General features: G+C 41.0%; 1 protein-coding gene and 1 non-coding gene across 11 annotated transcripts in view; one reads left to right on the forward strand and one right to left on the reverse strand.

Moving 5' to 3' along the window:
- The window catches only part of AAK1 (AP2 associated kinase 1), a 224,695-nt gene that overhangs the window by 6,716 nt on the left and 190,499 nt on the right, over positions 1-27,480 (forward strand). For 2 of the 10 annotated variants that reach the window (XM_077959456.1, XM_077959463.1), the window contains exon 2: positions 21,937-22,059. The exons of the other annotated variants lie outside the window; for them this stretch is intronic. The gene's annotated coding sequence lies outside the window, so the exon portion shown is untranslated. The remainder of the gene's footprint in view (positions 1-21,936; positions 22,060-27,480) is intronic. 10 annotated transcript variants of the gene reach the window in all.
- LOC114672036 (small nucleolar RNA U13) lies at positions 796-899 on the reverse strand. The gene has a single exon (XR_003722235.1). It is a non-coding gene; the product is annotated as a small nucleolar RNA U13 (small nucleolar RNA).

The raw sequence follows: 27,480 nt of genomic DNA on the forward strand, positions 1-27,480 counted from the left end.
GCATGATGGCTTGTCCCAGCTAGCCCACTGGAGGAATGCAAAGACACGCAGAGAAAAGCAGAGACCATCCTAGTCCCACAAGTTCCAGTCAATCCCCAATACATGAGAGAGCCCAGCTGAGATCAACTGCTGATTCCAGGTGCAGCAGCAAGTCCCATCTAGATAGGAAGAATGGCTCAGCTGCCATGGCCTTGGGAGCAATGAGAATGAGTCTTCAGGCGCTTTGTTATCCACGTTGTTGGGTCAATAGAAAACTGATAATGGGCCGGGGGTGGTGGCTCACGCCTGTAATCCCAGCACTTTGGGAGGCCGGGACGGGTGGATCATGAGGTCAGGAGATCGAGACCATCCTGGCTAACCCAGTGAAACCCCGTCTCTACTAAAAATACAAAAAACTAACCAGGTGAGGTGGCAGCACCTGTAGTCCCAGCTACTCGGGAGGCTGAGGCAGGAGAATGGCGTGAACCCGGGAGGCAGAGCTTGCAGTGAGCTGAGATCCGGCCACTGCACTCCAGCCTGGTGACAGAGCAAGACTCCGTCTCAAAAAACAACAACAAAAAAAAGAAAACTGATAACAAAGAATAGATAATATGCTGTGTGGAGAGGAGAAGAAAAGTATAAAAGAGACAAAAAAGAGAGAGAAGAACTGACCTAAGTGTTGCCACAGCATCCCCCTACATCACATCACAGGGTATCCTGCCCAGTTCTACACGGATAGGCCAGAGTATTTTGTACATTAGACTAAATCAATCTATAACATCTTTATGGGACTTTTCTTTTTTTCTTTTTTTTTCAGGTCAGATGGGTAATGTGCTGAGGTCATAACAAGATTTGAGTGTGGCACATCTCACACATGTGTGTGAATACCCAATCATTATGCCCATGAACTACAAAAGGATCTCTTTCTTTTTTTCAATAGCTTTGTCGAGATATTCACATACCGGTTTACCTGTGTGAAGTGTACAATTCAATAGTTTTTTGTATATTCACAGAGTTGTGCAACCATCACCGCAATCAATTTTGGAATGCTTGTATCACCTCAAAAGAAAATCCTGTACCCATTAGCAGTCTCTCTCATTTCCCTCCCACCCTATCTGCCTCCACAGCTCTAGGCAACCACTAACCTACTTTCTATCTCTATAGACTTGCTTATTTTATTTTATTTTATTTTGAGATGGAGTCTCACTCTATTGCCCAGGCTGAAGTACAGTGGTGTGATCTCAGCTCACTTCAACCTCCACCTCCCAGGTTCAAGTGATTCTCACACCTCAGCCTCCTGAGTAGCTGGAACTACAGGTGTTCACCACCACACTTAGCTAATTTTTGTATTTTTAGTAGAGACAGGATCTCGTCATGTTGGCCAAGTTGGTCTCGAACTCCTGGCCTCAGGTGATCCTCCCACCTCGGCCTCCCAAAGTGCTGGGATTATAGGCATGAGCCACCACACCCAGCCTGATGTTTTATATTTTATGTGGTTCTTTGTTACTGGCGTCTTTTACTTAGCATAATGCTTTAAAGATTCATCCATGTTGTAGCATGTATCAGTACTTAATTCTTTTTTATTGTGGAATAATATTGCATTGTATGAATAATCTATATTTTGTTTATCCATTCATCAGTTACTGTACATTTTGGTTGTTTCCACTTTTCAGCTACTGTGAATAATGCTGCTATGAACATTTGTGTATATGTTTTCTTTGCAGACATATGCTTTTATTCCTCTTGGGTATATCACTATGACTGGAATTCCTGTGTCATTTGGTGATACTGTTTAACCTTTTGAGAAACTGGCAAACTGTTTTCCACCAGTTGCACATTTTACATTTCTACCAGCATTGTATGAGAGTTCCAGTTTCTCCACATCTTTGTCAACACTTGTTATTGTCTGTTTTTTTCAATTACAACTACCCTAATGGCTGTAAAGTAGTATCTCAGTGTGGCTTTGGTATGCATTTCCCTAATAATCAATGATGTTTAGCATCTTTTCATGTGTTTGTTGGCCATGTATGTACCTTCTTTGCAGAAATACCTATTCAGTCTGTGCTGGAGTGCAGTGGTGTAATTTTGGCTCACTGCAACCTCTGCCTCCCAGGGTCAAGCAATTCTCCTGTCTCATCCTTCTGAGTAGCTGGGATTACAGGTGCATACCACAACACTCAGCTGATTTTTGTATTTTTAGTAGACATGGGGTTTTGCCATGTTGGCCAGGCTGGTCTTGAACTCCTGAACTCAAGTGATCTGTCTGCCTCAGCCTCCCAAAGTGCTAGGATTACAGGCATGAGCCATTGCACCTGGCCAACATAGCATTACTTTAGAGGTGCAGTCACAGAAAACCATCCAAGAAGCCTACCTGGGTTCAAGGGGAAAGGACATAGATGCCATCTCTTGATTGAGGTGGGGGGTAGGGTTTTTGGAAGAGCACATAGGATTGAACATATTATTGCAACCAATTTTGAAAAATACAGTCTGCCGCAGGAAGTTTAATGTGACTTGTTGAATTAATGACAATTGTATACCATCAATAGTAATACTTATTGACACCTACTCTATGCAAGAATCTAACTGATAGTGCTGTTGTGAAGATTAACTGATTGATACCATTGATGTGAAGCACCTAGAACAGTGACTGGCACATAGTAAGTGCACATAGTAAGTAAATGTTAGGTGTACTCTACAGTTAAGACAAATTAGAAAGCTGTAACTATAGTGTTAGCTTATTACCCTTCCCACCATTCAATTTTCAGTTGTTCATTCTGCTATTCTTTAAAACACACACACACACACACACACACAAGCTTTCTTGGTTTATGTCCTTATTTTGGTGGAAAAGCTTTCACCATCTGAAAGCTTCTTGAGAAAAGGTACATGGGAGATAAATATTTTGAAATTGTACGTGTCTGAAATCCATTTACCCCCACGCTTTACATTTTGATGGGTATGAGAATCTATGTTGGAAGTTATTTTCCCTCAGATTCTAAATACATTATTCCATTATCTTTCAGTTTCATGCGTTGCTACTGAGAAATCAGATGCCATTCTGATTCTGGATCCTTTATGTGAAACTTCATTTCCTCCTGGGTACTTGTAAGATCTTCTCTATGTCCACAGTCTTCTGAAGTTTTATCACAATGTGCCTTGCTGTGGTTCTGGTTTTGTCCATTGCACTGTACTCAGTGAGCACTTTCAATGTGGAAATTCATGCTCTTTAGTTCTCAAAATATATAATTAAATTATCTAATTCATTTCTTCCCCTGTTTCCCAGATGTCCAGGGCTGGCTTTCTGATCTTACCCTTTCTTATTTCTTTCCCTTCTCTTTGCCTTTTGCCTATGCATTCTAGGATATTTTCTAACTTTATCTTGTTAACATTCTGCTGAGTTTTTCGTTTTTGCTGTCGGATTTTTAATTTAAAAGAACTCCATTTGGTTCTCTGAGTGTTCATTTTTTAGAGTACTTATTCTTTTTTTATTGACACAGGGTCTTTCTATGTCACCCAGGCTAGAGTGCAGTGGCTGTTCACAGGCATGATAATAGCACACTACAACCTCAACCTGGGCTCAAGCAATTCTCCCACCTCAGCCTGTGGAGAATACAGGGACTACAGTCTTATGTCACCATGCCCAGCATTTCTGTTTTATCTGATCTTTCTCAGAGAAGCTCAATAGTAGATTTCTCAAAGTTTTCTTCTCCCCATAGTCTTTTTCTTCCTCATTTTGTTTTCCTTGTTAGTGTGTTTTGGATTCTATCTTTATTGTCAGATCCTTCCCTTATATTGTGATGACCTTTGGCTCTCTGCTCTTATTTAAGTGTGCCATATTTAGCAAAAAAAAAAAAAAAAAAAAAAGGAATGAAAGAAAAGAAAAAGAAACCAGGACATCTGGTTAAATTTGAATTTTAGATAAAACAACAAACAATTTTTAGTATAGGTGTGTCTCATTCAGTATTTAGGACATACTTATAGTACATGAGTATTTTATATTTTAGTAAAACATTACTTGGTGTTTCACTGAAAATCAAATTTAACTAAGTGTCCTGTATTTTATCTCGCAAACCTAAGAGTGAGATCTGCAAAGCTGCCTGGAAGCCCTGAGTGCATGTGTAAGTGGGTGGGGCTTGACAAGGGTGAGTTGACCAACAGGTTCCTCCAGTTTCATTGCATAAATGATTAGATCTCTTCAGATCTTTCCTCTTAGATTCCCCAGAGAAGAGTATTCCAAACTCTCCATCTTAGTGAGTTTGGTCCTGGCTGCCAGAGTTCTAGGAGCCAAGTGGGAAGAATACCAAGCAGCTCAGTAGATATCATCTTAAGTTTCATGTGGCTCTTCAATTTCAGTACAGTAGCCCTAGTCTTGTGTTCATCTCTTGGCCTTGATGAAAGATGGCTGCAAGTTCTTTGCACCCTCCCACCCCTCCCCACTCAGGGATGGAGCCTAATCCCCTTCCCTCGAATCTAGGCTGGCCCTAGTGACAGGCATGACTTATTGAACGCAACAGAAATAACGTTCATCAGCTTCCAAGCTTGCATAATAAGAAGTCTTGTAACTTCTGCCTGGATGTCTTGGAGTATCCTTTCTGGAAACCCTGAGCCTCCATGAAGGAAATCTGACCCTGAGCCTGCCATGTGAAGAGGGCATGTGTAGATGCTCTAGTTGACAGTGCCAGTCGAGACCAACCTTCCAGCTCTTCTTATCATGGTACCCAATATGTGAGTTCTCCAGACTGGCCCATCTGCCAGCTGGATAACACCAAGTGATCTTTCTTGATGCCAAGTGGAACAGAAGAATTGCTCGGTTCAAATTCAGAACCAGAAAATCATGAGATATAATGGTTATTGTTTTAAGTCATCTTCAAGTGTTGGGGTTGTTTTTAGGCAACCTTAGACAACCAGAACACCTCGACTACATCTGGTGTCCCCATTCCAGAGAGCCCTGCATGATTCTTCAGACAACATGCTTCCAATCATCCGCCCTGGCGGAAGAGGAGCCGTGGCCACTGTGCAGTGTTGGGGAGGCTCACTGCTTCTTGTACAGACTTACAAGAAATCGTCCTGGGTTTAGTCTCACCTACACACCCACTTTCAGACGCATCTAGTGCAAAAAACTCTCTTATCCCAAGAAATTCTACTGTCATGTTGCTTCTTGGTTTTCCCTACTTCTGGTTTGAAAGTCGGCTTTCTCAGATCTGCTAAGTCAGTTATCACCTGTTTGCTTTCCAGGTTCCAAACTCTAATTATTTTTTCTCTCTTCTTCCCTTGTCCTTGTGAGATTTAAAAAATTTTTGAGATCTACCTTACTCTGTCACCCAGGCTGGAGTGCAGTGGCAAGATCATAACTCACTGTAATCATAGCTCACTGCATTGTTTTTTCTAGAGCTGGGGTCTCATCATCTTGCACAGGGTGGTCTTAAACTCCTGGGCTCAAGCAATCCTCCTGCCTCAGCCTCCCAAAGTGCTGGGATTATAGGAATGAGCTACTGTGCCTTGTTACTCTTTTTCGTTTAATAATAGTTTCTTGCATTGCATTTCTTCCTTAGTTTGATTTTCTTCATTCTGAAATACAAATTTTAGTAGCTCCTTTAGGAAAGGTCTATGAGTTTAAATTTTCTCAGCATTTTTTTTTTTTTTGTCTGAAGCTTCCTTTATTTCATCTTATGCTTCAAGTATGCTTAGCTGGGTACAGAATTCTAGTTTTATTTTTATATTTTCCTACCCACTTTGAAGACATTAATCCTTTGTTTCTGGCCTATATTGTTGTCATGAGAAGTCTTCTGTCTGTCTAATTGCTATTTCCTTGTGAGTAATCTATATTTCCTCTCTTTGAGTTCTTAAGTCCGTCTGCATGTCTTTGTCAGTAAATGTAGCTATATGTGGATTTGCTTTTCTTTATGCTTTTAGAACTTATACTTCTGGAATTTGAAGAGTTACATCTTTTTTTGGTCCTGGACATTCTCAGTCATTGTCATTTGCCCCCTCCCTTCTATTATCTGTCTTATGTCTCCCTTCTATTTTAAGTATGTTCCTATCTTCCATATCTCAACTTTTCACTCATTCTCTCTCTCTCTCTCTCTCTCTCTCTCTCTCTCTCTCTCTCTCTCCCCCTTCTGGCAAATAGCCTCAGATTTATCTTCTAGTTAATTGGTTCTTTCTCTTTCATTGTGTCTTATCTGCTATTTAACCATTTGCTTTAAATTTCGGTGATTATGTCTTTCATTTCTAAAATTTCCCTTTGGTAGTTCTCTAGATTTACCTGTTGTTTCTTCATACACTCTTTTTCCTAATCATAGGGTTTTGATTTCTGATTTCATTTGTAATTATTTTAAACAATATTTATTTTACATCGCCTTTTAGAATGTTAGTCTAATATTTCAGGATTTTAAGGCTCCAATGCTCTTGTTTTGTTCTCTTAACTGAGCTCATGGGTGATTTTTTTTCTTGTGTTTTATGCTGTTTTTCTATGAACTCTTTTTTACACTGATTTGTTTTAGTCCATGAGACCTTCACGTGACCTTGGTTGAAGGAGTATCCACAGTGATGTTACGTTTGCTCCTGTAAGTGCCTCTAGGGTTTACCATTGGCCCAGAATCAATTTTTATGTTAACTTCTTAATTTAAGGGTTTCTTGACCACAAGGAGAGTATAAAGCAAAGTCAAAAGCAATGTGAAAAGCAGGTCTGGGTTTTTAATGACTCTGCAGAAATTCTTTTTTCTTACTCTTTCTTCTGCATATATAAAGACAGACAAGAAATACATACATACATACATACATGCATACATACAGATAGACAAGAAAATATCTATTTTCTTGTCACCTCTCTGGGCTGGTGAGTAGATTTTTTTCTATGTTTCCTTTCACTGAGGGTGCCACTCTTTGAGAGTTCCAGCTTCACACAGGATTATCTGTCTGTAGCAGGCCCAGTACTAGGCGCTTTATTCCTAGGTATGCCTTAAAATCCAAGTTCTTGACTTACGGCATCTTCTCCCGAGCCCCCATTACCCCCAGCAATTGCAATGATAGCTGGAATCTTTTCCCTCTGATTTCAAGACCTGCTTCCTTTCTGTCACCTGCCAACTTACATTTCTTTCTTGCAAGCACGAAAGCTATACGTTTAAAATCTCACCTTGTTGCCCAGACTGGTCTCGAACTCCTGGCCTCAAGCAATCCTCCTGCCACAGCCTCCCAAAGAGCTAGGATTACAGGTCTGAGCCACCATGCCCTGCTCTATTGCTGATTTTTATACATGATTCTTACTTAACTATTCTGAAAACCAAATACTTGTATTTGACACATGCCATACATAGTAACAAAAGCATCACTTGAGCCCAGGAGTTCAAGGCTGCAGTGAGCTATTGATCACACCACTGCACTCCAGCCTAGGTGACAGAACAAGACCTTGTCTCTAAAAGAAGAGATAATAAAAAAGTAAATAAATAAATAAGAAAAGCATACAATGCCTTTTATCACACTCCTCACTTAATGACTTACTTGTAACTTTAGTGACACATTTTAGTGCATTGTTTCAAAATAAGTAATAAATAGCATATTCTTTTCATCTTGGTTTATAACATAAAGTGGAGAAGCCAATTACATTAGAGCAGTCTAACTTTCATCTTGTCGTTACTAATGTTTCTAGATGCTATCTCTAATTTATTTTCCAATGGTTTATAATCTTTCTTGAAACATATATGAACACATATTTGTATTGCAAATCAACTTAGACAAAAAAGAAGTTAGACTTTTTTTCACAAAGTAACCCTGATTTACCTGGTTTGTTTCACAAATAGGACTGACTTTACTAACTAGATCTGTTTTCATAAACTAAATGAGCAAAATCTGCATCTCCTCAGGTTTGACAAAAATAAATTTAGATTGGCCAGGCACGGTGACTCACGCCTGTAATCCCAGCACTTTGGGAGTCCAAGGCAGGTGAATCACGAGGTCAGGAGTTCGAGACCAGCCTGACCAACATGGTGAAACCCCGTCTCTACTAAAAATGCAAAAAAAATTAGCCGGGCAAGGTGACGCACACCTGTAATCCCAGCTACTCTGGAGGCTGAAGCAGGAGAATCACTTGAATCAGGGAGGCGGAGGTTGCAGTGAGCCGAGATGGCACCACTGTACTCCAGCCTGGGCGACAGAGCAAGACTCCGTCTCAAAAAAAAGTAAATAAATAAAAAAAAATAATAAATTTAAATCACATTATAAGAACAGCATTTTACCAAGAAATAATTGTATTGAAAAGGTGCTTTGAATGAATATTATTTCTATTTTCTGAACTCTCTCTGAGAATACTGGGTTAAACAAAGTACCGCTAAGAGAAATAATAGCAGTCATTTGTTAAATCTTGGTGAAACTGTTTTGATATCTTTCCTAGAAAGTGAGGGTATGAACAGCCTCAACAGCTGGGGAATAAATTTGTGCAAGGAGAGGTTTCTATTGTTTGCTTTTTATTTTTATATTTATTTATTTATTTATTTTTTGAGACGGAGTGCAGTGGTGCAAATCTCAGCTCACTGCAGCCTCTGCCTCCCAGGCTCAAGCAATTCTCCTGCCTCAGTCTCCCAAGTAGCTGGGATTACAGGAGTGTGCCACCACAGCAAGCTAATTTTTTGTAGTTTTAGTAGAGACGAGTTTTTGCCATGTTGGCGAGGCTGGTCTCCAACTCCCGGGCTCAAGTGATCCTCCTGCCTCGGCCTTTCAAAGTGTTGGGATTACAGGTGTGTGCCGCTGTGCCCTGCTTATTTTTTTTGTTTTTGATAGAATTTAAAGAGGATTGTTGAAGTTAAAGTTGATACATTTTTAAGAATAATTTTTGAAAATAAAACCTTTGAATATTTTTGCTTATATCTCGGGGTGCAAAGAAATAAGTAATAGTATTAAAGGGAACTTCTTCAAGCCTCATCCACTTATACATTGAACAAGTTACCCCAATGCTTATATCTATAAAAATTTTTAAATAGGCATAGAATTGATAGAATTAGTGAACAAAAATTTTTAAATCCCCATTCACCTTGTGAATAAATGCATTTCCAGTATGTTTTTATTTTTTGTGATTATCAAAATTTGTATTATACATATATTGTTCTAATCAATTGTATGAAGTTAATAAGTAGCATAAATCAATCCAGAAGAAAAATTTTAACACTTAGAGACTTATACTCACAGGAAGTTAAAAGCTTAAATTTAAAAGTATATCCATATTTGATCATAGAGAATTATAATATAAAACCAATAAAAGAATTCCCAGCATAAAATTATTATTATTATTATTTTTTTTTTTTTGAGACGGAGTCTTGCTCTGTCGCCTGGGCTGGAGTGCAGTGGCCGAATCTCAGCTTTAGAATAAAATATTTGGGGAAGCAAAAATATATGTTCTAGTAGAAAAAGCAATAACGTGAAATTTCTAACTGTTGGAGAATAAGTATGATGATGGTGAATATAGTCCATCGAATATGTGATATTTAGTCTCCATTGCATACATAAAAATAGTAATATAAGTTTTCTTTTATTTATAAGATGCCAAAAATTATATCCTTTGTAATCATTTAGAGTTGTGATGAAATTTCTATATGTCAACTTTAAAATATATGAGAGAGTACAAGGTGTTAAAAATTAATGTAGTGTGCCAGGCACGGTGGCTCACGCTTGTAATCCCAGCACTTTGGGAGGTCGAGGTGGGTGGATCACAAGGTCAGGAGTTCAAGACCAGCCTGACCAAAACAGTGAAACCCCGTTTCTACTAAAAATACAAAAATTAGCTGGGTGTGGTGGCGGGCACCTGTAATGCCAGCTACTTGGGAGGCTGAGGCAGGAGAATCGCTTGAACCCAGGAGGCAGAGGTTGCAGTGTGCCGAGATTGTGCCACTGCACTCCAGCCTGGACAGCAGAGAGACTCCATCTCAAAAAAAAAAAAAAAAAAAATTAATGTAGTGATTGTATCAGCAAAAACATTGGAAAGCCACTGTAATAGTTCACAGTGTATGATATTTCACAGTTGTTTCCAGCAGAAAGGCTGTATATTTCTACTGTGGCCTAATCTCTGCCCTCCTGTTACACCAGCAAGAACTAATGACCAGGTGCAGTGGCTCACACCTGTAATCTCAGCACTCTGGGAGACTGAGGCAGGCAGATCACCTGAGGTCAGGAGTACAAGACCAGGCTGGCCAACATGGTGCAACCCCATCTCTACTAAAACTACAAAAATTAGCTGGGCGTGGTGGCGCATGCTTGTAGTCCCAGCTACTCAGGAGGCTTAGGGAGGAGAATAGCTTGAACCCAGGAGGCGGAGGTTGCAGTAAGAGGAAATCAGGCCACTAAACTCTATCCTGGGGGACAAAACGAGAGTCCATCAAAAAAAACCCCCAAAACTGCTGTATGTTGTATTTGGAAAATATGTGCAGAGAAGCACTAAACTCTGAAGTTTCTAATGAACTGGGGTCAATACTGTATTCAGTAGTTCAGTAGTTATGACCAAGCATCATGTATATTTTTTTAAATTACACTTTAAGTTCTGGGATACACGTGCAGAACGTGCAGGTTTGTTACACAGGTATACACGTGCCATGGTGGTTTGCTGCGCCCATCAACCCATCATCTACATTAGGTATTTCTCCTAATGCTATCCCTCCCCTAGCTCCCTACCCCCCGACAGGCCTCTGTGTGTGATGTTCCCCTCCCTGTGTCCATGTGTTCTCATTGTTCAACTCCCACTTACGAGTGACAACATGTGGTGTTTGGTTTTCTGTTCCTGTGTTAGTTTGCTGAGAATGATGGTTTCCAGCTTCATCCATGTTCCTGCAAATGACATGAACTTATCTTTTTTTATGACTGCATAGTATTCCATGGTGTAAATGTGCCACATTTTCTTTATCCATTCTATCATTGATGGGCATTTGGGTTGGTTCCAAGTCTTTGCTATTGTGGACAGTGCTACAATAAACATACGTGTGCATGTGTCTTTATAGTGGAATGATTTATAATCCTTTGGGTATATGCCCAGTAATGGGATTGCTGGGTCAAATGGTATTTCTGTTTCTAGATCCTTGAGGAATCACCACACTGTCTTCCACAATGGTAGAACTAATTTATACTCCCACCAACAGCGTAAAACCATTGCTCTTTCTCCACATCCTCTCCTGCATCTGTTGTTTCCTGACTTTTTTTTTTTTTTTTTTTTGAGACGGAGTCTCGCTTGGTCGCCCAGGCTGGAGTGCAGTAGCACGATCTCAGCTCACTGCAAGCTCCTCCTCCCGGGTTTACGCCATTCTCCCGCCTCAGCCTCCCGAGTAGCTGGGACTACAGGCGCCCGCCACCTCGCCCGGCTAGTTTTTTTGTGTGTGTATTTTTTAGTAGAGACGGGGTTTCACCATGTTAGCCAGGATGGTCTTGATCTCCTGACCTCGTGATCCTCCCATCTCAGCCTCCCAAAGTGCTGGGATTACAGGCTTGAGCCACCAAGCCCGGCCGTTTCCTGACTTTTTAATGACCGCCATTCTAACTGGCATGAGATGATATCTCATTGTGGTTTTGATTTGCATTTCTCTAATGACCAGTGATGATGAGCTTTTTTTTGTATGTTTGTTGGCTGCATAAATGTCTTCTTTTGAGAAGTGTCTGTTCATATCCTTCGCTCACTTTTTGATGGAGTTGTCTGTTGTTTCCTTGTAAATTCATTTAAGTTCCTTATAGATTCTGGATATTAGCCCTTTTTCAGATGGATAGATTGCAAAAATTTTCTCCCATTCTGTAGGTTGCCTGTTCACTCTGATGATAGTTTCTTTTGCTGTGCAGAAGCTCTTTAGTTTAATTAAATTCCATTTGTCAATTTTGGCTTTTGTTGCCATTGCTTTTGGTGTTATTGTCATGAAGTCTTTGCCCAGGCCTCTGTCCTGAATGGTATTGCCTAGGTTTTCTTCTAGGGTTTTTATGGTTTTAGGTCTTACATTTAAGTCTTTAATCCATCTTGAGTTAATCTTTGTATAATACAAGGTGTAAGGAAGGGGCCCAGTTTCCGTTTTCTGCATATGGCTAGCCAGTTTTCCCATCACCATTTATTAAATAGGGAATCCTTTCCCCATTGCTTGTTTTTGTCAGGTTTGTCAAAGATCAGATGGTTGTAGATGTGTGGTATTATTTCTGAGGCCTCTGTTCTGTTCCATTGGTCTATATATCTGTTTTGGTACCAGTACTATGCTGTTTTGGTTACTGTAGCCTTGTAGCATAGTTTGAAGTCAGGTAGTGTGATACCTCCAGCTTTGTTCTTTTTGCTTAGGATTGTCTTGGCTATCCAAAAATCCTCAGTAAAATACTGGCAAACCGAATCCAGCAGCACATCAAAAAACTTATCTGCCACAATCAAGTCAGCTTCATCCCTGGGATGCAAGGCTGGTTCAACATATGCAAATCAATAAACATAATCCATCACATAAACAGAACCAATGACAAAAACCACATGATTATCTCAATACATTCAGAAAGGGCCTTCAATAAAATTCAACACCCCTTCATGCTAAAAACTCTCAATAAACTAGGTATTGATGGAACGTATCTCAAAATAATAAGAGCTATTTATGACAAACCCACACCCAATATCATACTGAATGGGCAAAAGCTGGAAGCATTTCCTTTGAAAACCAGCACAGGACAAGGATGCCCTCTCTCACCACTCCTGTTCAACATAGTATTGGAAGTTCTGGCCAGGGCGATCAGGCAAGACAAAGAAATAAAGAGTATTCAAATAGGAAGAGAGGAAGTCAAATTGTCTCTGTTTGCAGATGACATGATTGTATATTTAGAAAACCCCATCGTCTCAGCCCAAAATCTCCTTAAGCTGATAAGCAACTTCAGCAAAGTCTCAGGATATAAAATCAATGTGCAAAAATCACAAGCATTCCTATACACCAATAATAGACAAACAGAAAACCAAATCATGAGTGAACTCCCATTCATAATTGCTACTAAGAGAATAAAATACCTAGAAATACAACTTACAAGGGATGTAAAGGATCTCTTCAAGGAGAACTACAAACCACTGCTCAAGGAAATAAGAGAGGACACAAACAAATGGAAAAACATTCCATGTTCATAGATAGAAAGAATCAATATTGTGAAAATGGTCATACTACCGAAAGTAATGTATAGATTCAATGCTATCCCCATCAAGCTTCCATTGACTTTCTTCACAGAATTAGAAAAAAACTACTTTAAATTTCATATGGAACCAAGCATCATATTTTAAGACTTCACAAGGAGGCACGGCTAAGGACTGGTGCCTAGCCCTCCAAAATACCTTCTAGGGGAAAGACAGTCACTGTTACAGTTCTCAGCTTAGGCAAGAGGGAAAGACATAGTGTCCAATCATAAATGAGTTTCCAAGGCTGGTTTAGGAAATGGTGTCACAAGGGGCCCGGGGTAATTGCTAGGCTATGCTAAGAAGTGTATGGAGGCTGGGATTCGGGAATGAGGGTATTTTCCTCTCAGGAACAGAGAAATGCAGGAGGGCATTTGGTTCATGTGTCCCCAGGACTCTACTGCTGGTGAAATCTAAGGATGAGGTGACTATATGTTCCAGTTTACCTGGGCAGTTCAGTTAATTATTTTTGTCCTAGCATAATTTTCATTGTCCCCCCTTTCACTCCCAAAGCATCTCAATTGGACTGTAAGTTATATATCATTTACATATACTGCACGTGTCTATTCTCCATTTCTGTACTTATCTAACTGTGGACCAGTAACAAAGTTCAAGGACCGGCACTGGTTTGTGGATCAACACTTTGAGTAGCATGGTTTTAGGAGTCAGAATAAGACTTCTAGTAGGACATCCTTTACTCTAGTGTTTAGTGATTGTTCAAATAGTCCTGAAGAACTGAATCCAGAGTTCCAGATCTGGCTCCTGTGTGGATGATGTGTAGCTTCTTGTTTTTCCTCAGACACAGATCACACCCCATAGCCAAAATGTGTTCTGTGACACAGGGACATCCAACTAAGAGGCTGTGAACTAAGGGAGAAAGATCTTAAGAATCCATGTCTCACTAAGGATAGGGCAGGAACATTTGTACTGCTCTCTCTGACCATTTCAGGAACCCCACTCTGTATTTTATGTCAAGTATAACAAGGACATCTTAGTTCAATTCTTTCTTTTTTGCGGGGGATGAAATCTTGCTCTGTCACCCGGGCTAGGGTGCAGTGGCGCTCTCTGGGTTCACTACAACCTCCACATCCTGGGTTCAACTGATTCTCCTGCCTCAGCCTCCCGAGTAGCTGGGATTACAGGCACCTGCCATTATGCCTGACTAATTTTTGTATTTTTAGTAGAGACAAGGTTTCACTATGTTGGCCAGGCTGGTCTCGAACGCCTGACCTCAAGTGATCAGCCTGCCTCAGCCTCCCAAAGTGCTGGGATCACAGGCGTGAGCCACCACACCCAGCCTTAGTTCAATTCTTTAATGTGCCCATTCCAGTCAACACAACCGGTTTTCAAAATGAAAAGGCTAAGTTCTAATTTAAGAAGCCATCTGACTAGAGGTCCCTAAGGCTTCTCCCAACAACCTATTAAAATTCCTTAAAAGAAAAAGATTGACTCAGCAACACTGCTCATCTAAGGATGAGTAAACAGAAAAAAATTACAACCATCTCATAGGTTTATGAGAAGATTCTACAGCATATAACAAGAAAACACAACACTCAAGATGAGGAAGAGGCTGGGCGTGGTAGCTCACGTCTGTAATCCCAGCACTTTGAGAGTCTGAGGCGGGTGGATTACTTGAGTTCAGGAGTTCGAGGCCAGCCTTGCCAACATGGCAAAACCCTGTCTCTACTAAAAATACAGAAAATTAGCTGGGCATGGGCCTGTAGTCCCGGCTTCTTGGGAGGCTGAGGCGGGAGAATCTCTTGAATCTGGGAGGCAGAGGTTGCAGTGAGCTGAGATTGCGCCACTGCCCTCTAACCTGGGTGACAGAGTGAGATTTCATCTAAAAAAAAAAATCAACTTTATGTTTGCAATAAAAATTCAATAAAAAGGCCAAGAATACAGTGGCTCATGCCTGTAATCCCAGTGTTTTTGGAGGCTGAGACAGGATTGCTTGAATCCAGGAAGCTGAGGCTGGAATGAGCTGAGATCACGCCACTGCACTCTAGCCTGGGCAACAGAGTGAGTGAGACTCTGTCTCCAAAAAACAAACAAACAAACAAAAAGACAAATAGATACTTAAAAAGAGATAATATACAGATTGAGGTAAAAAGGGAGAGCTGGCAGTAAGACAAGTAAGAATCAAAAGAAACTAGACCAGGTAATGAACATCTCCAAGAAAGCAAAACTATGCCTTGCTGTGTCCCCCAGGGTGGAGTGCAGTGGTGTGATCATAGTTTACTGTAACCTCGAGTTCCTGGGCTCAAGCAATACTCTCACCTCATTCTCCCAAGTGGGTAGGACTCTAGGCACATGGAACCATGCCTGGCTAACATCGTCATCTCTTTGTTCTTTTCCTCTACTTTCTGAGAGAGCTTCTCAAGTTTGCTGTCCAGGTCACTCAGTTTTTCACTGCTTCTAATGTAGTTTTAAATTCTGGGCCGGGCGCGGTGGCTCATGCCTGTAATCCCAGCACTTCGGGAGGTCAAGGCGGGTGGATCACGAGGTCAGGAGATGGAGACCATTCTGGCTAACATGGTGAAACCCTATCTCTATTAAAAAATACAAAAAATTAGCTAGGCGTGGTGACTGGCACCTGTAGTCCCAGCTACTCAGGAGGCTGAGGCAGGAGAATGGCGTGAACCCAGGAGGTAGAGCTTGCAGTGAGCCGAGATCGTGCCACTGCACTCCAGCCTGGGCGACAGAGTGAGATTCCGTCTCAAAAAAAAAAAAAAAAAAAATCAGCCGGGTGTGGTGGCATGTGCCTGTAATTCCAGCTACTCAGGAGGCTGAGGCAGGAGAATCACTGGAACCCGGCGGGCAGAGGCTGCAGTGAGCTGAGATTGTGCCACTGCAATCCAGCCTGGGCAACAGAGCAAGACTCCATCTCAAAACAAAATAAACAAACAAAAAAACCTTGTCTTAAAAAAAAATAAAAAGGGAGCCATGTGGTGACTCATATCTGTAATCCCAGTACTTTGGAAGGCCAAGGTGGGTGGATCATCTGAAAGGTCAGGAGTTTAAGACCAGCTTAGCCAACATGGTGAAACCCCGTCTCTACTAAAAATACAAAAATTCACCAGGTGTGGTGGTGGGTACCTGTAATCCCTGCTACTCGGGAGGTTGAGGCAAAAGAATCGCTTGAACCTGGGAGGTGGAAGTTGCAGTGAGCCGAGATCGAGCCTCCAGCCTGGGCAACAGAGTGAGACTCTGTCTCAAAAAAAAAAAAAAGAAAGAAAAGAAAATGATAACAGATGAGATCATAGACACAAAGGGTAGAGAATGGAGACTTGACATGTACATGGTTGTTGTTCCAAAGAAGATGAGACCTTCAGGGCATAAACCCATGAAGACAAGAAAATAGTACAGGGGACAACAGCACTAAACTTTTGGAAGAGGGACAGCAAATAAACGAGTGAAAAATGATTTAGCAGATCAGAGGAGGTAGTGTCAAAAGCCAGTAGCAGAGAGAGTTGAGAACAAACCTGATCCATATCACTGAGTCTTCAAAAGGCTCAGGAAGTGGTTGCAAAAAGTACCTTAGAGTTCCTCCTCTGGGGGAACACAGGGCAAGGCTGAGAGACAGAGTTCAGCACTGATGCAGAGAATGAGATCTTCAGGGTGTAAACCCTGGAAGACAAGAAAATAGTACAGGGGACAACAGCACTAAACCTTTGGAAGAGGGACAGCAAATAAACGAGTGAAAAATGATTTAGCTTCTCCCCTGGGTCTCTCCGGAACTGGGTCCTCCAATACAAGTGATCGGTTTTTGCCTCCTATGCAGAACACTGAAAGCATCTTCTCTGGGGAATTCTGACAAGTCCAGGTCTAAGGAAATCAACTTTTGAGGTTCACCCTCTAGTGTCCCGTCTAGTCAATAAGTTATACCTAAGCACTATTTCCAATCAGCTTTTCAAATCCTCAGTTTTATTTTGTATTTGTTTTGAGACACGGTCTTGCTCTGTGCCCAGGCTGGAGTCCAGTGGCAGGATCACACCTCACTGCAAACTCCACCTCCCAGGTTCAAGCGATCCTCCCACCTTAGCCTCCCAAGTAGCTGGGACTACAGGCACGCACCACCACACCTGGCTAATTTTTGTGTTTCGTAGAGATGGGGTTTTGCCATGTTGTCCATGTTGGTCTCAAACTCCTGGGCTCAAGCAATCTGCCCACCTCAGCCTCCTAAAGTACTGGGGTTCCAGGTGTGATCCCAGCCTGGAATTCCATGCACAGCCTCAAATTCCCGGTTTTAAATATGGATAACCAAGGATTATCAAATGTTAAGGAAAGACTTGAAGATGAAATATAGAGAGTAAACCAACCAAATAAGCAGCACTGAAGGAAACAGAAACCATGTAAGGAGAAAACGTTAAAAAGAAGTATTTAAGGGAGAAAAAAGTACTGTTAAAATTTAAAAAATGATAAATATATCAATTATTCAATGGAAGAGTTGGAAGATAAAGGCAAGGAAATATTTCAGGAAGAACAACAAAACAAAAATATTTTTAATAGATGGACAATAGAAAATTCAGGAAGAGAAAACAGAAGAAAACACAGGGTAAAAATCAACAATGAATGAAGTAATTCAAGAAAATGTCCAGAACTGAAGGATGTGCATTTCTAGAAGAATGGTGGGGACAAATAGAATACCCTACAAACAGAGCATCAGAGAGAGAGAGGGAGAGAGACTGATTCACACAGAGGATCAGTTGTCAGACCGGCTTTACACTGCACAAGAACAGCACTGAAACCTAGAAGATGACAGAGCAATTTCTTCACAATTCTAAAAAAAGAGAATTCCACTCTCAAATTGCAAACTAGACAAATAATCAAGTGTCAGAGTAGTAGGAAAACATGTCAGACATGGTAATTTAAAAACGTTTACCTTCTGTACACTGTTCTCAACATAGCACTGAAGATGTGCTGCATCAAAATGAGGAGAAACCAAGAAGATACAAGACACAAAAACAGAGGCTCCAGCACAGGAAGAAAGCAAAGAGAACTCCCAAGATGATGGTGAAGGGAAATCATAAGATGTCAACTGCATATCAGGCCTGGAGGGCATATCAGACTGAGGCAGGTCAGAAGGCTCCTAGATTCTTATAGAAAGATGAAATTGATAGAATATCTAATGTGAATGAACATCTTGATGGGTGGTGAAGAGTTTGAAGGTAAGGTAGTGAAAGTGTATAGGAAACTAAAGGAATGAAAAGAAAGACAGTTACTAGCTCCAAAATGTTATATGAGAAAAGAAAATAAATAGACTTTACTACATAGCTCAGCTGTAAATAGTGTTTACTTATTAACAATGATGTCAGGCTGGGTGCCGTGGCTCACACCTGTAATCCCAGCACTTTGGGAGGCTGAGGTGGGTGAATCACTTGAGATCAGGAATTCGAGATCAGTCTGGCCAACATGGTGAAACCCCATCTTTATTAAAAATACAAAAATTAGCTGGGCCTGGTGGCGTGCACCTGTAGCCCCAGCTACTCGGGAGACTGAGGCAGGAGAAACGCTGGAGCCTGGGAGGCAGAGGCTGCAGTGAACCAAGATGGCGCTGCTGCACTCCAGCCTGGGCAACAGAGCCAGTGGCAAAACAAACAAACAAACAAACAAAAAAACACAGAAAAGTCTCAAACAAACAAACCCAAAACAATAAGGCAAGCACTGATTATTAATCTAACCTAACAAAAATCTAACCAAAATTATGATATAGGTGGTTTTTTTGTTTTGTTTTTTGAGACAGGGTCTTGCTTTATTGCTCAGGCAGGAATGGACTGGTGCGATCATCCTCACTGCAGCCTGAAACTCCTGGGCTCAAGCGACTGGATTTCTGACTCTGCCTCCTGACTATGACTATGGTCAGCTAAGACTATGGGACTATGCCACCATGCCCAGCTTCTTCGCCCTGAGGAGAAGAAACATCTCAATCTGTGAACAGAATTAAAAGAATCTATTGCCTAGACCTATTCTTGTGAAAGTTTTAAATTTTTAGAATAAAAAATCCTACAATAAAATTTACTACAAAGGAACAAAGATAAGTAAGGTTTTAGACTCAACAATAAACATATGTCTTCTTTTATGAAGACATAAAAATTTGAAGGGAAAAATTGTGTCCAAGAATTCTTTACCTAGCCAATGTATCTTCTCTTTTATTTACTTATTTATTTTATGTATACTTTGTTTTATTCATAATTTGTAATATTCTTGGATATCAAAAGTAATCCTAATGACGGCTGAATTTAACAAAGAAATGTTAACCTCATTTAAAAACACATACTGATCCATCTCATTCAATGGTAATAGTCTCATTTAATGATCATTTAAAGGGATGTTAAAAACAAACATGCACACAATTGTAGTTTTCTTATGAAAACTATTTCATTATTGGTGGGTAGCGCATATATGTATTGTTTAAATAATGTAGAGGTGACTGCACAACTGCGAGATGGGTAACTAGATCGATAACCAGCTCAACGATAAACTAGTTAACAAGTAACTAAATATTTAAAAGGTGAAAGATTTATATGATCTGAAGAGAAACCAGAGTATTAAATATTTTAAATACAGTTCTTGTTTAGATCATCTTTTGTTTTGATCACCTTCTTGGTCAGGGGAAAAGCCTGCTGGTCACAATGAAATATATTAAGAGCAAATATGATATCCATTCCTAAGGGTTTCTTTAAGCTTCCAACTCCAGGACAAGCCCAAGTTAGTAGTGATCCATCGGTAATGCTCTTCCCACCTATCTACCAGGCAGACATTGGAAGCTTCACACCAAGCCTCAGAGTCTGAGTGTAGCCCATTCCAATTAAACTAGTATTGTTGACTTTTGCATTTACGGGTCTTTTGAAAAAGGTTATTGCAAAGGATACAGATGAAAACATGCATACGGCAAGGCATGGGAAGGGGTGCAGAGCTTCCATGACCTCTAAGGCATGGCACCCTCTAGTAACCTCCATGTCTTCAGCTCTCCAGAAGCTCTTTTCACTTATTATTATTTTTTTATGAGACAGCGTCTCACTCTGTCGCCCAGACTGGAGTGCAGTGGTGCTATCATTCTCACTGCGGCCTTGAACTCCCGGGTTCAACTGATCATCCTGCCTAGCCTCCCAAGTAGCTAGGACTACAGGCAGCAGGCCACCATGCCTGGCTAACTTATTTTTATTTATTTTTTATTTTTTTGAGACAGAGTCTCACTCTGTCGCCCAGGCTGGAGTGCAGTGGTGTGATCTTGGCTCACCGCAAGCTCTGCCTCCCGGATTCACGCCATTCTCCTGCCTCAGCCTCCCGAGTAGCTGGGACTACAGGTATCCGCCACTACCATGCCTGGCTAATTTTTTTTGTATTTTTAGTAGAGACGGGGTTTCACCGTGTTAGCCAGGGTGGTCTCAATCTCCTGACCTCGTGATCTGCCTGCCTCGGACTCCCAAAGTGCTGGGATTACAGCTGTGACCCACCGTGCCCGGCCCTATTTTTACTTTTTTGTAGAAACAGGGTCTCACTTTGTTGCCCAGGCTGATCTACAACTCCTGGCCTCAAGTGATTCTTCTGCCTCAGCCTCCTAAAGCACTGAGATTATAGTTGTGAGTCACCCACCCAACCCATTTTCACTTTTAAAGACAACAAAAGGACACTCACATAGCTTTCTTGAAAAAATTACTTGATGAGATATTCTAACCTGTCTGAAAGATGACCCAACTCAAAGATCACGGTATAAAAGAACTCTCAGTAGGAATGAAAATAAGGCAAACAGGCCGGGCGCGGTGGCTCAAGCCTGTAATCCCAGCACTTTGGGAGGCCGAGACGGGCGGATCATGAGGTCAGGAGATCGAGACCATCCTGGCTGACACGGTGAAACCCCGTCTCTACTAAAAAATACAAAAAAAAACTAGCCGGGCGAGGTGGCGGGCGCCTGTAGTCCCAGATACTCGGGAGGCTGAGGCAGGAGAATGGCGTGAACCCGGGATGTGGAGCTTGCAGTGAGCCGAGATCTGGCCACTGCACTCCAGCCTGGGCGGCAGAGCGAGACTCCGTCTCAAAAAAAAAAAAAGAAAATAAGGCAAACAAAGAAATGTATTAATATATTTTATGACTGTGGTTTCAAAACAGAATTCATTTCATTATTTGATTTTATTTATTTTTAAGAGTCTCACTCCGTGGCCTGGGCTGGAGTGCAGTGGTTCTCTCTCAGCTCACTGCAACCTCCACCTCCTGGGTTCAAGCGATTCTCTTGCCTTAGCCCTCCGAGTAGCTGGGATTACAAGTGCCCACCACCATGCCCAGCTCATTTTTTGCATTTTTAGTAGAGATAGGGTTTCACCATGTTTGCCAGTCTGGTCTCGAACTCTTGACCTCAAGTGATCCACTCGCCTTGGCCTCCCAAAGTGCTCAGATTACAGGCGTGAGCCACTGCACCCAGCCTCAAAACAGAATTCAAATGTGAAAAAGTATTAAAAGACAGGCTGGGCATGGTGGCTCATGCTTGTACTCCCAGCACTTTAGGAGGTTGCAGATCACTTGAGCGCAGGAGTTTGAGATCAGCCTGGGCAACATGGTGAAACCTTTTCCTACTAAAAATACAAAAATTAACCAGGCATGGTGGTGTGTGCCTGTAATCCTATCTTCTTGGGGGTTGAGGCGGGAGGATCTCTTGAGCCTGGAGAAGTTGAGGCTGCAGTGAGCCGTGATCATGCCACTGCACTCCAGCCTTTGTGACAGAATGAGACCCTGTCTCAAAAAAAAAGTTATTGAAAGACAATACATAATTTTATAGTAACAACAGCTAACACTTATTTTATTTATTTATTTTTTAGACAGGGTCTTGCCCTGTCACCCAGGCTGGAGTGCAGTGGCATGGTTCACAGCTCGCTGCAGCATTGACATCCTGGGCTCAAGCCATCCTCCAACCTCAGTCCTCCAAGCAGCTAGGATTACAGGTTCGTGCCACTGTGCCTGGATAATTTTTGTATTTTTTGTATTTTTTGAGATTATAGGTGTGAGCCACTGCCAGGCCACTAACATTTATTTTTAAGTGTTTTATATTACACTCTGGTCTAAATGCTTTACCTGAAGTACCTCATTTGCTTCTCAGAGCAGCCCAGTGAAGTTGGTACCATCAATATATCTATTTTACAGCTGAGGAAACTGAGGCACGGGATAAAGTCATTTGCCTAAGGTTACACAGCTAGCGTACTGGTTATTTGACTATTGTCTCTATGCTATGATCCTGAGGTTGGAATTTGCAAACTATTTCCCAGACATCCCGGCTCCTCTTTCTGCGAATAAGAGGCACTGAAGGGGAACTGGAAGGAGTAAGAAGGCTCAGCCTTCCTGTTTTCTAGTGTTGTTCTCCCATCAGCGGCAGAAAGTTGGCTTTAGCTCCTAGTATCTTTGGCCGCTTCCAGCATCTTGGGCCACTACCAGCAGGAATCTTGCTTCACTCCCTCAGAGGAATCTTCAGCTGGGGTCTGGTGGGGGACCCTCTGTTCCTTTGCGGTCCAAATGCCAGGTGCATAGTGCCTCCCCTCTGAGGTCTGAGCCCTCTCCTCTGAAATCTTAGGTTCTAGTAACTTGACTTCTTCCTTTTGTTCTTACAATCCCGAAAGGCGGTAGGTTCTTCCTGCAGTTATTCATCTCTGCTTACCTCAGCTTCTCAGTTTTTCCTATTTTAGTCATCCAGCACCTGTGTAACCAATTCCTTGTATTAATCCTCTGTTTGACATAGTTAATGTGATTTTTGCTTTGCTGACTAAACCCTGATTATTACAGTAAGTGACAAAGCTGGGGTTCAAACACAGCAGTTTTGACTTCAGGACCTGTACTCTTAACCACTATTCGTATTATTCTCAGGTTTACAAAGTAAACATATAAAATTAACATAAAAAAGTAAACATGACTTTATATAACTCATGGGGCAAAGAGGAACTAAAAAATGTAACCTGTAATTGGAGTATTTAGAACTTAAATATGAGTACAGAAAAATTAAAACTTCTGTGACGTGTGAAAGCCGTATTTATTGAGTCAAACTGTTAGCCTTAGATGGTCAAACTCTTTAGCTTTAGCTACATTTATTGAGAGTCATAAACTCTTAGCTTTAGCTTTTATTTTGAAACAAGAAGGAAAACAACAAATAAAACATTTGAATAACTAGAGACATAGCAAAATAAACCAAAATAAAGCCAAAGGAAAAATGACACATAAACAAACAAAGAAAATAAAAAAAACTTCTACAGTTGAGTTTTAAATATCTAACAACATTTTTTATTGAAAAGATAGGCAAACATAACCAGACACACTGGCTCACACCTGTAATCCCAGCACTTTGGGAGGCTGAGGCAGGCGGATCACCTGAGGTCAGAAGTTCGAGACCATCCTGGCCAACGTGGCAAAACTGGGTCTCTATTAAATATATAAAAAATTGGCTGGGTGTGGTGGCACATGCCTGTAATCCAAGATACTCGGGAGGCTTGAGGCGGGAGAATCGCTTGAGCCTGGAAGGTGGCTGGAGGTTTCAGTGAGCTGAGATTGCGCCACGGCACTCCAGCCTGGATGACAGAGCAAGACTCTGTCTCAAAAAAGAAAGAAAGAAAGAAAGAAAAGAAAGAAAGAAAGAAAGAAACAAAGAAAGAAAGAAAGAAAGAAAGAAAGAAAGAAAGAAAGAAAATATAGGCAACAAACAGTTGGTCTAATCAAAATAAAATGGGAGAAAACATAAATTTATAAAATTAGGAACAAGAAATGGACATAATAACAAAGACAGAGAATATTTCCACACTTATGAGAGAATGCAAAATATGAATGAATGACAGTAAACCACTGATTCCCAACACTGTTTTATGGGTTGGGGTTACAATGGTTAATGAGATAAAATCTATACCTTCTAATTTTAAATATATTTGTGTGATTACTTGATCAACATTATGTCCTAACCACCCTTCTGCCTCCATGACCCCTTCCCTTGCCAGTTAAAGAAATCTATGATTTTTAAAATAGGCATGTCTCATGCCTATTTTTATTTATAATTTTGTCATTTTTTATTCCCAGCAACTGACAGAGCTTCTTTGCACATAGTGAAAAAAGCAAGTTGTAGTAGATTATATTCTCTATCAAATAAAATTACACACATGCACACACACCACACACACACACACACACACACTGAAAAATGCAGAAAGGATATCCAAGTACCTGTTGATAGGGTTTACTTATAAGTAATGAAAGCAACTGAGGTTTATTATTTTTTCTGCTTTTATATGTTTCCAAATGTTGCAAAATGATTATGTATTATCATAACCAGGAAAAAAGTTTTAAAAACAACCCTTCATCCAAAAAAAAAAAAAAAGGTTAATATCAAACTGGAGAAAAAGGATTTTCCATTTATGTGATAATAGGTTTCAATTAATGTCATTAATAAAGAATTGAACATCCAATCTCAAGTTGTCATTCAGACACTATCACATCATTCTAGTATAATTATTTGCACAGCATTAATCAGTATCTGACATTTGTCTTGACTCGCTGGCTTATTTATTGTGTTCTCTTTGCCCTGACCCCAACATGAGCTCTCTAGGAAGGGAAACCTTGTTTATCCTGTTTTGCACCATATTGTTTAGTACATGGTAGTTCATTACATACTGATTGAATAAAGGAGCACTCTCAAATCAATTCTTAAAAATAAATGCTCCAGTGGAAAAATGGAAAAGGATACAATTTAGAAATGAAGAAATATATACATCCAATAATTACTAGATTATAAACTCTGTGAAGGAAAACACATGTCCATCTTCTTTATCATATTTCAGTGCCTAGCACTGTTTCAGCATATAATAGATTCTTAATAAACAACTGATGAATAAATAAATGAACAGGAAAAATTGTTCAACCTCACTAATTTAAACAATGACAACAATAAACACTATTCCTACCTAACAAAACGAAATGGATTTCTTTTCAAACTGCACAAACTCAGGCCGGGCGCGGTGGCTCACGCCTGTAATCCCAGCACTTTGGGAGGCCGAGGCGGGCGGATCACAAGGTCAGGAGATCGAGACCACGGTGAAACCACGTCTCTACTAAAAATACAAAAAATTAGCCGGGCGCGGTGGCGGGCGCCTGTAGTCCCAGCTACTCGGGAGGCTGAGGCAGGAGAATGGCGTAAGCCCAGGAGGCGGAGCTTGCAGTGAGCCGAGATCGCGCCACTGCACTCCAGCCTGGGCGACAGAGCAAGACTCCGTCTCAAAAAAAAAAAAACAAAAAAAAACAAAAAAAAAAACAAACTGCACAAACTCAGAGCTGGCAAGGGTATGGAAATAGTTAGGATTTAATGCCTTCTTTTAAGATCAAAAGCTCTAGCCGGGCACAGTGGCTATGCCTGTAATCCCAACACTTTGGGAGGCCGAGGGAGGAGGATTGCTTGAGGCCAGGAGTTCAGCATCCGACTAGGCAACATAGCAACACTCTGTCTCTACAAAAAATTAAGAAATAATTAGCTGGGCGTGGTGCTGTGCACCAGTCATACAGGAAGCTGAGGTGGGTGGATCCCTTGAAAGCCTCCGGTTATGATCATGCCACTGCACTCCAGCCTGGGTGACAGAGCAAGACCCTGTCTCAAAGGAAAAAAAAGGAAACAAAAACCGCCAATAGCTCCTTGAAGGCAAGGAGTGTTAACTATCTTGTTTATTTTAATAAACTTTCTAAAGTCTAGCACGTGGTGCTTAATAAATATTTGTTTACTGGATCAGTGAGTGGAGAACAAATCAGTATCAATCTCCTGGAGGGTACTTTGGTTCTCTAGCTGTAAAAACATTCATACCTTTTGACCCAGTTATTTCATTTATAACAACATAGCCTTAGAAAGAAAATCAGGGGGCCAGGCGTGGTGGCTCACGCCTGTAATCCCAGCAATTTGGGAGGCTGAGGTGGGTGGATTACCTGAGGTCAGGAGTTCAAGACCAGCCTGGCCAACACGGTGAAACCCTGTGCCTACAAAAAATACAAAAATTAGCCGGGCATGATGGCAGGTGCCTGTAATCCCAGCTATTCTGGAGGCTTAGGCGGGAGAATCACTTGAACCCAGGAGGTGGTGGCTGCAGTGAGCCGAGATTGCACCATTACACTCCAGCATGGAAGACAGAGCAAGGGTCCTTCTCAAACAAAACAAAACAAAACAAAACAAAACAAAAACCAACATCAGGCCAGGCGCAGTGGCTCACACCTTTAAACCCAGCACTTTGGGAGGCTGATGCGGGTGGATTGCTTTGAGTTCAGGAGCTCAAGACCAGCCTGGGCAACATGGTGAAACCTTGTCTCTACAAAAATAAAAAAATTTAAAAAGCCAGGCATGGTGGTCTGAGAGGACTGCTTGAGCCCAGGAGGTTGAGGCTGCAATGAGCTGAGGTTGTGCCACTGCACTCCAGCCTGGGTGGTAGGTCAAGACCCTGTCTTAAAAAAAAAAAAAAGAAGAAGAAAGAAAATCAAAGAAGCATACAAGAGAATATTCATTCTAATCGTACATAAAAAGCAACATTTAAAAAAAAATTGACAGTAAAGCACTGATTATTAAGCAGCCACTAAAAGAATATTTTGGAGAATATACAATGAAATAGGAAACTATGAAATGAAAAAAAAATTAAATATACAATGTGATCTAATACAGTAAAAATGTACTTATATATGGAAAAACGCTAAAAGGAAATTGATCAAAATGTCAATAGCAGTTATCACTGAGTGGTAGAATTACAGCTGACTTTTATTTTCTTCTATCTACTTTCTTCAATGAGCACATAATTACTTTCTTAAAATTCAAAACCCAAATCAAGTGGAAAATAAGAAGACAAGGCTCAGTTTAAAAAAGAAAATTAGGCTGGGCATGGTGGCTCACACCTGTAATCCCAGCACTTTGGGAGGCTGAGGTGGGCAGATCACCTGAGGTTGGGAGTTCGAGACCAACCTGACCAACATGGAGAAACTCCGTCTCTACTAAAAATACAAAATTAGCCAGGCATGGTGGCGCACACCTGTAATCCCGGCTACTTAAGAAGGCTAAGGCAGGAGAATCACTTGAACCCGGGAGGCAGAAGTTGCGGTGAGCCAAGATCACGCCATTGCACTCCAGCCTGGGTAACAACAGCAAAACTCCATCTCAAAAAAATTAAAGGAAAATAAAAAGGAAAAAGAAAATAAAATTAAAAATTTAAATAAAAAGATCAAGAAACGTCTTTTTTTTTTTTTTTTTTTTTTTGAGACCGAGTCTTACTTGTCTCCCAGGATGGAATGCAGTGGTGCAATCTCGGCTCACTGCAACCTCCACCTCCTGGGTTAAAGTGATTCTCGTGCCTCAGCCTCCTGAGCTGCTATTA

The sequence above is a fragment of the Macaca mulatta genome, chromosome 13 (assembly GCF_049350105.2).
Source record: "Macaca mulatta isolate MMU2019108-1 chromosome 13, T2T-MMU8v2.0, whole genome shotgun sequence".
In the NCBI taxonomy this organism is placed as follows: domain Eukaryota; kingdom Metazoa; phylum Chordata; class Mammalia; order Primates; family Cercopithecidae; genus Macaca; species Macaca mulatta.